The sequence below is a fragment of the Oryx dammah genome, unplaced genomic scaffold (genome assembly GCF_014754425.2).
Source record: "Oryx dammah isolate SB20612 unplaced genomic scaffold, SCBI_Odam_1.1 HiC_scaffold_26, whole genome shotgun sequence".
Lineage (NCBI taxonomy): Eukaryota > Metazoa > Chordata > Mammalia > Artiodactyla > Bovidae > Oryx > Oryx dammah.
The window spans coordinates 47,617,018-47,627,760 of record NW_024070210.1 but is presented as its reverse complement, the minus strand read 5'-3'; the positions used below and the strand labels follow the sequence as shown (position 1 = coordinate 47,627,760).

Sequence of the window (10,743 nt, the reverse complement as noted above, 5' to 3'; positions counted from 1 at the left end):
CTTTGAGTCTTAGCCCTGGGAGCTTGGCATCACTCTGGCATAGCCAACGACTCTTCACTTCTACTTCTTCAAAACTTAATAGCAGGATTTCCTCTACGAATCAGTTAGTCTTGCAGATATATTGCCTTCCAGGTAGCTTAGATCTTTTCATACTGTTCATGGGGTTCTCAAGGCAAGAATACTGAAGTGGTTTGCCATTCCCTTCTCTAGTCCTGAATACTCATTGGAAGGACTGATGCTTAAGCTGAAACTCCAATACTTTGGCCACCTGATGCAAAGAACTGACTCATTTGTAAAGACCCTGATGCTGGGAAAGATTGAAGGAAGGAGGAGAAGGGGACTACAGAGGATAAGATGGTTGGATGGCATCACTGACTCAAAGGGCATGAGTTTGAATAAACTCTGGGAGTTGGTGATGGACAGGGAAGCCTGGCATGCTGCATTTCATGGGGTTGCAAAGAGTCAGACACGACTGAGCAACTGAACTGAACCAAGCTTAGGTCACTCCTCCTTTTCCATTTTCAGAAAATACTTTTACTCCATTCTTTGGGAGCTTTATTAGGTTCAGTGTCCCTCTTAAGATATCAGGAAAAAAACACCAGTCTTAATGACATAATATCAGTTTTCCAACCTTAATCTGTTGCAGTCATTAGAAGAGCTATGATATATCGGTTTCCACCACGCATTTTGCTACTCACTTTACACAGGTGGGTGGTGGTGTCCCATTGTTTGAATTTGGAGACCTTGACTCCTTCATTGTCTTCAAGGGAGTAGACTTCACAGGTATTTCACTTCTTTGTAATTCTTGGAGTCTTCCTTGCTTCATGGTGTCTTTAAGAAGCACATTTAGCCATGGGCGAGACATTCCATTGATAGGACATGTGGTTGTGACCATTATGGGGGCACTTTCACATTATTTGAGATATTACTCAGCAAACCAAACAGCCACTCCTATTACCACGGTATTGCCTATATTTCACAAGTGACAGATTCTGTAGTACACCTTTATTCCTGTTACCCTGTGTCTATAAAACAAGATGTACTTGTCACAAATTGTGAGTAATACAACACCCAGTGTTTACTTTTTATAAATTTCGGTAAACATTGTATTCTGATCCTAAAAGAGGTGTGGACAACAAATAATGTCTTTGGAATAAATGAATCAATGATCTTTATATCTTAAAAAAACAAAAAAGCCAGTATCTTATTTGAGTTGTTGATAGTGGTCTTCCAGAAGAACATTTTCTACTTCCATGAAACATTCCAGTGCCTCTTCTTTTTGTAGTTGCTTGAATTATTTGTCTACTGGTTTATGTTGGTTACCTACAGAAGTGATGGTAACATCTCAGAAATAGTAGGTCAACTCTTGGGTTTGGACTGTTTATTTTTTCTTTATTCTGGACCTTCTCTTTAATACTCATAAAGAATTGCAAATGTCTGAAGGATGCTTTTACAAATGATATATTTGGATGTCCTGGCAATATTTGGAAATGTATATTTAATTCAACAGTTTTTGTAGATAATTCTTTTTTTTCTTTGAATAATTTGGCACTTTAGATATCATCTAAATGACATTTAGATATCATCATCTGCTAGAAGTTAGTCTTTTCACTTTGTTTAAATAGGGAAAATGGAATATTCCTATGTAACAGGCACATGTATAAATATTAAGATATGTAAATTTAGATTCTGTCAGTTTTTAGTCACGTGCCTTTCTTTTCACTATTAATGGTGGATGTATGATATTACTACAAAACACTATGTTGAGAAGAATCCATTTACAAATCATAGGTTATAGGTGAATATGTAATGCACATATAATCTAATATTCTGAATTTAGATAAAGCCAAAGTCATCTTTCAATAAGGAGACAAGAAATAAAGAGATTCCAGTTCCTGTCTATTTTTCAAAGCCATTACATTTCTACTTAACTTCTCTCTATCTAAGATCTTCTTGAAAAGAATAATTATTTGTTTACACCAAGTCTTAATTGTAGCACGTGAGGTCTTTGATCTTCGTTATGGCACATGAAATCTTTTTTTTTCTTTTAATGTTTTTAATATTTACTTTTATTTATTTGGCTGCATTGTGTCTTAGTTGCCACATGTGGGATCTAGTTTCCTGACCAGGAATTGAACCTTGGCTCCCTGCATTGGGAGCTCAGAATCTTAGCCACCAGACCATCAAGGAAGTCCCTACCTAAGATCTTTGCACAAACAAGATAAGCTCTTTGTTTATAATTTCATCTATTTCACTGTCAACCTATTCAGGAGGGTGGAAATGTATCCATTCAAACTAGACCATAAATTGAGAAGAGGAAGGTCATGTGCACAGAAAGCAGAGGGTGTCTCCTACTGTAGAAATGGGGAGCCCCACTCTTGGGCAGTACAAATCTTGCTTTCACAGTGAAAGTAAATGTGTTTCACTTCAGGGTGTAGCAATTGCAGTGACCTAAGACAGTGGAAACAGTGTCAGACTTTATTTTTTGGAGCTCCAAAATCACTGCAGATGGTAATTATAGCCATAAAATTAAAATAAAAAGCCATGAAATTACTCCTTGGAAGGAAAGTTATGACCAACCTAGATAGCATATTAAAAAGCAGAGACATTACTTTGTCAACAAAGGTCTGTCTAGTCAAGGCTATGGTTTTTCCAGTGGTCATGTATGGATGTGAGAGTTGGACTGTGAAGAAGGCTGAGCGCTGAAGAATTGATGCTTTTGAATTGTGGTGTTGGAGAAGACTCTTGAGAGTCCCTTGGACTGCAAGGAGATCCAACCAGTCCATTCTAAAGGAGATAAGTCCTGGGTATTCATTGGAAGGACTGATGCTGAAGCTGAAACTCCAATACTTTGGCCACCTGATGCGAAGAGCTGACTCATTGGAAAAGACCCTGATGCTGGGAGGGATTGGGGGCAGGAGGAGAAGGGGACAACAGAGGATGAGATGGTTGGATGGCATCACTGACTCAATGGACATGAGTTTGGGTGAACTCCTAGAGTTGATGATGGACAGGGAGGCCTGGTGTGCTGCGATTCATGGGTTCACAAAGAGTCGGACACAACTGAGCAACTGAACTGAACTGAAGACAGTGGTAGCCAGAGCTCATTTGGTAAACACAAGTTGCCCCTACTCAAATCTTGGTATATTATAAAATGCTTTGGTGATGAACCCTCTAGCTCTGACAGTGCTGAAATCACCCAGTTAAAACTCACTGTTAGATCAGAATGCCAAGGTAACTTTTGTGATAAAGGCCTTGTACATGACTGCACCTAAATTGAATTTTTCAATTTTTTCAGAAGGTTCAGGCACTGATTGTAAAATTACATGCTTTGCTTAATAAGAATGTGATGACGCTATGCTTTAGTAATAGTATTGATAAAGAGAAATTTCAGTTATTGAACAGAATGCAGACCAAGCCGTGTGCTAAAATTTTCTGTAGTTTATGTCAGTTCATCCTTAAGGTAACCCAGTGAGGTTTGTAATGTTATTTCTACTTTGTAGTTTAAGAATGGAGGCTTAGTGTGAAGAACGTGGACCAAGTCACACCAACAAGGGTTCAGAATTTGAACCCAAACCTCCTTACCACCATATTAAGAGAACATCCCTTTCTTATACAGACTTGAAGTTCTCCTTAAGGATGATGACAAAAAGTCATGACTGTCTACCACCATTTGTGGCATATGGTAGTGGTTCAGGTAATATTATCTCTCCCTGCTTTGTTACTCTCTGTACTAAATATGGTTGATAGAGGGAAAATCAAGCTTTCAAGAACTGGCCGGATTATCTGGGATAACTTTAGGATGACTCTGCCTTGTGATAGGGGATCCTAAGGCCAGAATCTATGACTGAATTTAATAGGGAGCTTCATGGAGAATTTGGACTATGTTGTGTGTGTGTGAGGGAGAGAGAGACACTCAGAGACACAGAGATTCACACACACACACACACACACACACACACACACAGATCTTCCCCTTTGTGTTAGCCAAACCATTTTCTTCTATCTTATTTCCTGAAGAGCAATTAAAATATATTTTGTTTTTCAAATAAGGAAGAAGATCATTGACTTTCTCTTACCAGGCATTGGTCACCACATGGTACTTGTTGAAGAAGTGGGTGTTCCTTGCCTTCTATTGTTACTCTGATGAGAGTGAGGGTGGAGAGCACTTTGAAAAAATATTTGTGTAAGGAGGAGAGAAAGAAGTGAGCTGGATAAAGTCTTTTGCCTATCCCAAATTGAGTGCATTCTTGTCTTTTATTAATAGAAGACATTTCCTTGAGGTTTAGATGCTACTTCCTCCAGGAGGCATTGTGTTGAAAGAAGTGACCTTATGTTCAAATGCTCTCCATAGAGTCTTATTTTATGTCTTATTTTCACTTTAGAGATTCAGTTCTCTTTTTAGATTTCTAGGGAAGAAGATTGCCTGGGTATTGACCCTTCAGAACTAGACTGCTAGGTAATGATGCTAATAGCAGTTATTGTGTGCCAAGCACTATTCCAAACTTTATATGTATACACTAACTCAGTTCTCACAACAGATGTTTGAGATAGATTTACTATTGTGCTTCATCAAATCTAAATGTGTTAATGCTGTATCTTGATTTTGCTAGAAGATGCTTTTGAAAAGTTTTCACACAACTGTATTTCTAGTGCCATTTTATTTACAAACAATTGCAAGTTGTCATAGTTTGTAAAACTGTGAAATATAAGATACATCCTACTAATAAAAAGTTAAAATAACAAAGCATATACATAATAGTATTAAGAATAGAATATCATTACCATTTTTAAAATGGAGACCCTGAGGCAAAAGACATTAAGTTTTCTAAAGTGACATGACTGAACTCACATGTGTTGTGATTCTAGAGTCCATGCGCTTAACCTCCACTTCTTTCTGTCTCTCAACAATACGTTGGAATTGAGTCCATGCTGACATGTGTTAGACTGCCCAAGACCCACTTACTCATCCTTTCACTGTGGCATTCATGATAGAATGGCACTGAGATTTTTCCAAGGGAGGAAGTATGTATGATGTGTATCTTTAGGGCTGTGATGAGGGTTTTGCCCTAATGCATGCAAAGTGCTTGACATGTGGGCATCTGACATATTTTTAGTAAGAGCAATGCAATTGGGAGGCCTTGATGAACTGGCTTCCCAAGGATCAGTAGGTTGGAGTACTTGCTGGAAGTGGTGTGCACAACATGTTGTTTGAGTGCCCCAAATTCTGCATTGTGTATTTTATTCTGTTCCCCTTTGTGTGCTAAAATACCAACATAAAAAGAGATGGGAATACTAGACCACCTGACCTGCCTCTTGAGAAACCTGTATGCAGGTCAGGAAGCAACAGTTAGAACTGGACATGGAACAACAGACTGGTTCCAAATAGGGAAAGGAGTACGTCACAGCTGTATATTGTCACCCTGCTTATTTAACTTCTATGCAGAGTACATCATGAGAAATGCTGGGCTGGATGAAGCACAAGCTGGAATCAAGATTGCCAGGAGAAATATCAATAACCTCAGATATGCAGATGACACCACCCTTATGGAAAAAAGTGAAGAAGAACTAAAGAGCCTCTTGATGAAAGTGAAAGAGAGTGAAAAAGCTGGCTTAAAGCTCAATATTCAGAAAACGAAGATCATGGCATCTGGTTCTATCACCTCATGGCAAATAGATGGGAAACAGTGGAAACAGTGGCTGACTTTATTTTTCTGGGCTCTAAAATCACTGCAGATGGTGATTGCAGCCATGAAATTAAAAGATGCTTACTCCTTGGAAGGAAAGTTATGACCAACCTAGGTAGCATATTAAAAAGCAGAGACATTACTTTGTCAACAAAGGTCTGTCTAGTCAAGGCTATGGTTTTTCCAGTGGTCATGTATGGATGTGAGAGTTGAACTATAAAGAAAGCTGAGCACCGAAGAATTGATGCTTTTGAACTGTGGTGTTGGAGAAGACTCTTGAGAGTCCCTTGGACTGCAAGAAGATCCAATCAGTCCATCCTAAAGGAGATCAGTCCTGGGTGTTCATTGGAAGGACTGATGCTGAAGCTGAAACTCCAATACTTTGGCCACCTGATGTGAAGAGCTGACTCATTGGAAAAGACCCCTATGCTGGGAAAGATTGAAGGCAGGAGGAGACGGGGATGACAGAGGATGAGATGGTTGGATGGCATCACCAGCTTAATGGACATGGGTTTGGGTGGACTCCGGGAGTTGGTGATGGACAGGGAGGTCTGGTGTGCTGCGGTTCATGGGGTCGCAAAGAGTCAGACATGACTGAGCGACTCAACTGATACTGAAAAATAATTCATTATTTCCATAATTGAGGAGTGGAATATTTTTTTCTCCTGAAGAATAGGCTCCAGAGACACCACTCAGGACTTGAGTAACAAAAGTAATTTTTCGTACGAAGATGGTTCTATATGAAGACCTACCTGAATCTCAGATAAGAAACCTATCACCATCAATATCCTGCCAAAACCCTGAAAAATCTCTATTAACAATTTGAAGACCTGCCTGTTCCCTGAAACCTTGTATTTCCTTGCAGCTTCCTTACTGTTTAGAATTCTGGTCTCTGTTAACCCAAACCAGCCTGGTCATTGTGTCCAATTTAGAACAAACTCTAAATAGCCTCCCAATTTGCTGAATGTTCCGCCCAACTGAAATTTATATTTCATTGTTGGATCACAGATCAATGTTTTGCTGCCAGATCCTTGAGATAAGTCAGGAGGTGAGTTCTCAACCCAAGAGGCTGGTGTCACTCATCATGCCTTTTCCTGTTGTTTATTGTTTTCTCCTCAGACAGTGTCCTTTCTCCCAACCAGTATACTGTACTCCAACATGGACATATTGTTCAGTTGTTGAAAGATCCTATACTGTGGTGGAGATACATTTTTGAGTACAGATTGTCTACAATTGTGGTGATTATAAATAAAATTTTAATTTTATTGATTTGGCATAAGTTTAAAACACCAAACCATTGCTTTTATGCTTCTGATGATCATTTTACTTTTTTAGTCTTAAACTGAACATCTGATCAGTCAATTTGGACTTTTTTTTTTTAATGTTTATTTTTTGGCTGCACTGGGTCTTAGTTGCAACACGTGGGGTCTTCAGTCTTCATTGTGGCATGCAAACTCTTAGTTGTGGCCTGTGGGATCTAGTTCCCTGAAAGTGAAAGTGAAAGTTGCACAGTTGTGTCTGACTCTTTACGACTCCATGGACTATACAGTCCATGGAATTCTCCAGGCCAGAATAACTGGAATGGGAAGCCTTTCCCTTCTCCAGGGGATCTTCCCAACCGGGGGATCAAACCCAGGTTTTCCACATTGCAGGCGAATTCTTTACCGGCTGAGCCACAAGGGAAGCCCCGTGTTCCCTGACTAGGGATCACACCCAGGACCCCTGCATAGAACACCGAGTCTTTGCCTATGGACCACCAGGGAAGTCTCAACTTGGATTGTTTTGAACCAGTTTTCACCTTGAACTAGTTACAAGTGGTTTGATAAACTTAGAGCAACTGTGGTCCAGTTAGAGATAGATTTAATTGGTCAGTGCTAACTTGATTCAGTGAAATTTATTCTGAACCAATCAAACCTCATGTGAATCAGTCAGAACCTGCTTATCCAAGTGAGAGCTTATTTGAGCTAGCTAAAACCAGCCTGAAGCCTATTTGAGCTCTTGAAACCAGAGCTAAATGGTTAGACACATGTGGTTTTAGCCAAAGTGGCTTTAGATCAATCAGAAATGGTTTTGTAGGTAGAACGTCTTTGAACTTAACTCTTTCATTCTCAACCAGAATGAACCATTGAGGTTCTTTTGAACAAGTATGAATTGGTTAGAATGGATTGAAGTGTTTTATGTAATTTAAACCTGATTTTAGGCTAGTTCTAACTCTTTTGAAAATGATGCATCTACTTAAAATTAATTGAAAATGGTTAGATTTAGCCAAAAAAGAGGGTCTTCTTTTCTGACTAAATGAACTACTCCGAGCCAGTCAGTAATCTTTTGTGTCAGAAATGCATGTTTCAAGCTGCCCAGAGGCTATTTCAGAATTGTTTTAGGTCTTCAGAGCCCTGTCCGATATGTCCAGAGTCGGGAGAGGAGCTTGAGCCAGCATTTACTGAGTACCCAGCATCTGCCAAGCATTGTCCTGGGCACTCCACAAACAGTGTCTCGTTCAATCCTTAGAACAATGGGGTGAAGTAGTGTACATTATCTTCCTTTTCATAGAATGGAAACCTGAAAATCCAAGGTTGAAAAACATCTGAGTAGCCAGTAGGTGGGAGACGTGGAATCAGTCTAGCTCTGCTTGGCTTCAGGAGTCACGTGTTTCCTGTTAGGCTACCTTGTATGATACCAAATCTGGGCACTTTAAAAAATATATATTTATCTATTTATTTGGCTTTGTCAGGTCTTAATCATGGTAAAGTAGGATCTTTCATTGCAGCACACAGACTCTCTAGTTGTGGCACATGGGCTCAGTAGCTCCATGGCATGTGGGATCTTAGTTTCCTGTCCAGGAATTGTATCCACATCCCCAACATTGCAAGGTAGATTCTTAACCACTGAACTACTAGGGAAGTCCCCCAAACCTGGTCGCTTCTAAGTCCAACATGCATTTGTAAAAATTTGAGTAATGGCCACAAAGCTTGGGGTAGAATAGACATTGGACTTGAAGTTAGGAGACATTTGTTCTAGACTGTGCAAATGAGTTAAACTCTCTGGATTCTGTTTTATTGTTTAGCAAACAACCCAGGAAATGGAAGGTCTGAACATTTATTTTCAGGTAAACAAGGCAGATAATTATCTAAAGGTGTAGTCTAAAGAATATAAATTATGATTAATACCAACAGTGATGTTTGTACTGTCAGTTGCGGTATTTCGTTTGTTAATACTTCTTTTATGATGGTTTGGTTTTGAACAGACTGTTATGTATTGCTGTTACCATGAATAGAAAACAAAATCCATGAAGACCATTTATAGACTTAGGTGTATAATTCTTCTCCCACGATAACTAAACACTTTAAATTTGGGGGCCCTAAAGATACAGTCATCTGTCTTTGAATTCCATTTAAGTAGGTTTAGAGAGTTCTAGAAGAGTGTGCCATTGATGACAACATTTTCTCCTGTACCTAAAGTGATACAAAAACATATTTATGGAAATGACCAACTTTTTTTCAAAATAAAAATAAAGAGGAAACAAGGTAGCCACAGAAAGTTCTTACATCACTCTCCTTGCAGAATTTGGAGTTGCTTTCTGCTTTCTCATTTATTTGGAGGGGAACCCCCCTCCCCCAGATGGTTTGATGTTATCTGGACCTACTTTTCAATTCTTATCTCTTATTTATGAATAACTTGGAGCCAGTCAGATGCTGTGATGAAACATGCTAGTCTTTATTTGTGCCCAAGTGGTCATCTTCTGGAGAAGTGTTCTGTTGCATACCATCAATACTGGCAACCTGCACCTGTGCGTACAGAAGCTGTAAATGGAAAGCCATCATCTGCACTGTGTCACTCTTTACAGTGTGCAAACAGAGTGCTGAATGTTTGTAGAGGCTTTGCCCTTAGTGACTGACCAGCCATATCTGAATGTGAGGTCATAGCTCTGCACTAAGGCACTCTGCAGAGGTCACTGCAGCAGCTCTTGGGAATCAGAATTCAGGATTTTTGAGCATAAGGTGAGTCACCAAATTGAGGATGGGCTAGGGGAGGCAACCTTGAAAAGTCAGTGAATGTCCTTGCCTGAGCTTTTATTAATTTTATGTATCTGTAGGAATAATCCAATAGGAAGCATTGAGAGTTGTGGTTAAGTTTCTGGATAGGAGCTGACCGGGTGAAAAGGGGACAGTGAGAGGGAAATCAGCAGAATTTTTTTCCCTTTATTTTGGCTACACTGAGTCTTTATTGCAGTGCGTGGGCTCTTTGTTGCCACATGTGGGCTTTCTCTAGTTGTGGCTTTGCAGGGGCTTCTCTAGTTGCAGCACATGGGCTTAGTTGCCTGGCAGCATGTGGGATTTTAGTTCCCCCACCAGGGATCAAACCTGCATCCTCTGCATTGGGAGGTGATACTTCACCACGGGGGAGGTCCCCCAAACCAGCAGAGTTTAATGGAGGACTTATGATGTGTATGTGGATAGGTAAATGTTTATGTTGATGGGCAGATAGCATTGTCAGTGATAACAGGATGATTGTTTTTCTGATTTTCAAGAGGATTTATTGGTATTAGAAATGGGAGGATAAAAAGAAGTAAGCGTTCCCTGAAGATAGACTATGTGTCCAGTCAGATTAATATCTTGAATAGTTTGAATCTATTTAAAGGATTAAAAATAAAATTTGAAAAGTGCTGATTGCAAAAGATAAAAGGTAACCATGGTTAGGTCTTGCTATAAAAACAAGAATATTTATTCTCAAAGGTAGACTTGTTTTGGCCAGTGCTGAAGAGCTGAATTGGTAGCATTTCCTATAGACTATCAAGGCAAATGTAGGTAAATGAGCCCTTCATGATGGAACTCAGTTCTCAAGTGAGTAGTGATATTCCAGAAAAATCTGATTTAATATGTAGTAGGAGAAGGCAACGGCAACCCACTCCAGTACTCTTGCCTGGAAGATCCTATGGACGGAGGAGCCTGTTGGGCTGCAGTCCATGGGGTCGCTAAGAGTCAGACACTACAGAGCGACTTCACTTTCACTTTTCACTTTCCTGCATTGGAGAAGAAAATGGCAACCCACTCCAGTG

General features: G+C 39.7%; 1 protein-coding gene across 4 annotated transcripts in view; it reads left to right on the top strand.

Annotated features, from left to right (window-relative positions):
• The window catches only part of RAB27A (RAB27A, member RAS oncogene family), a 77,302-nt gene that overhangs the window by 40,209 nt on the left and 26,350 nt on the right, over window positions 1–10,743 (top strand). The gene's annotated exons all lie outside the window — the stretch shown is intronic.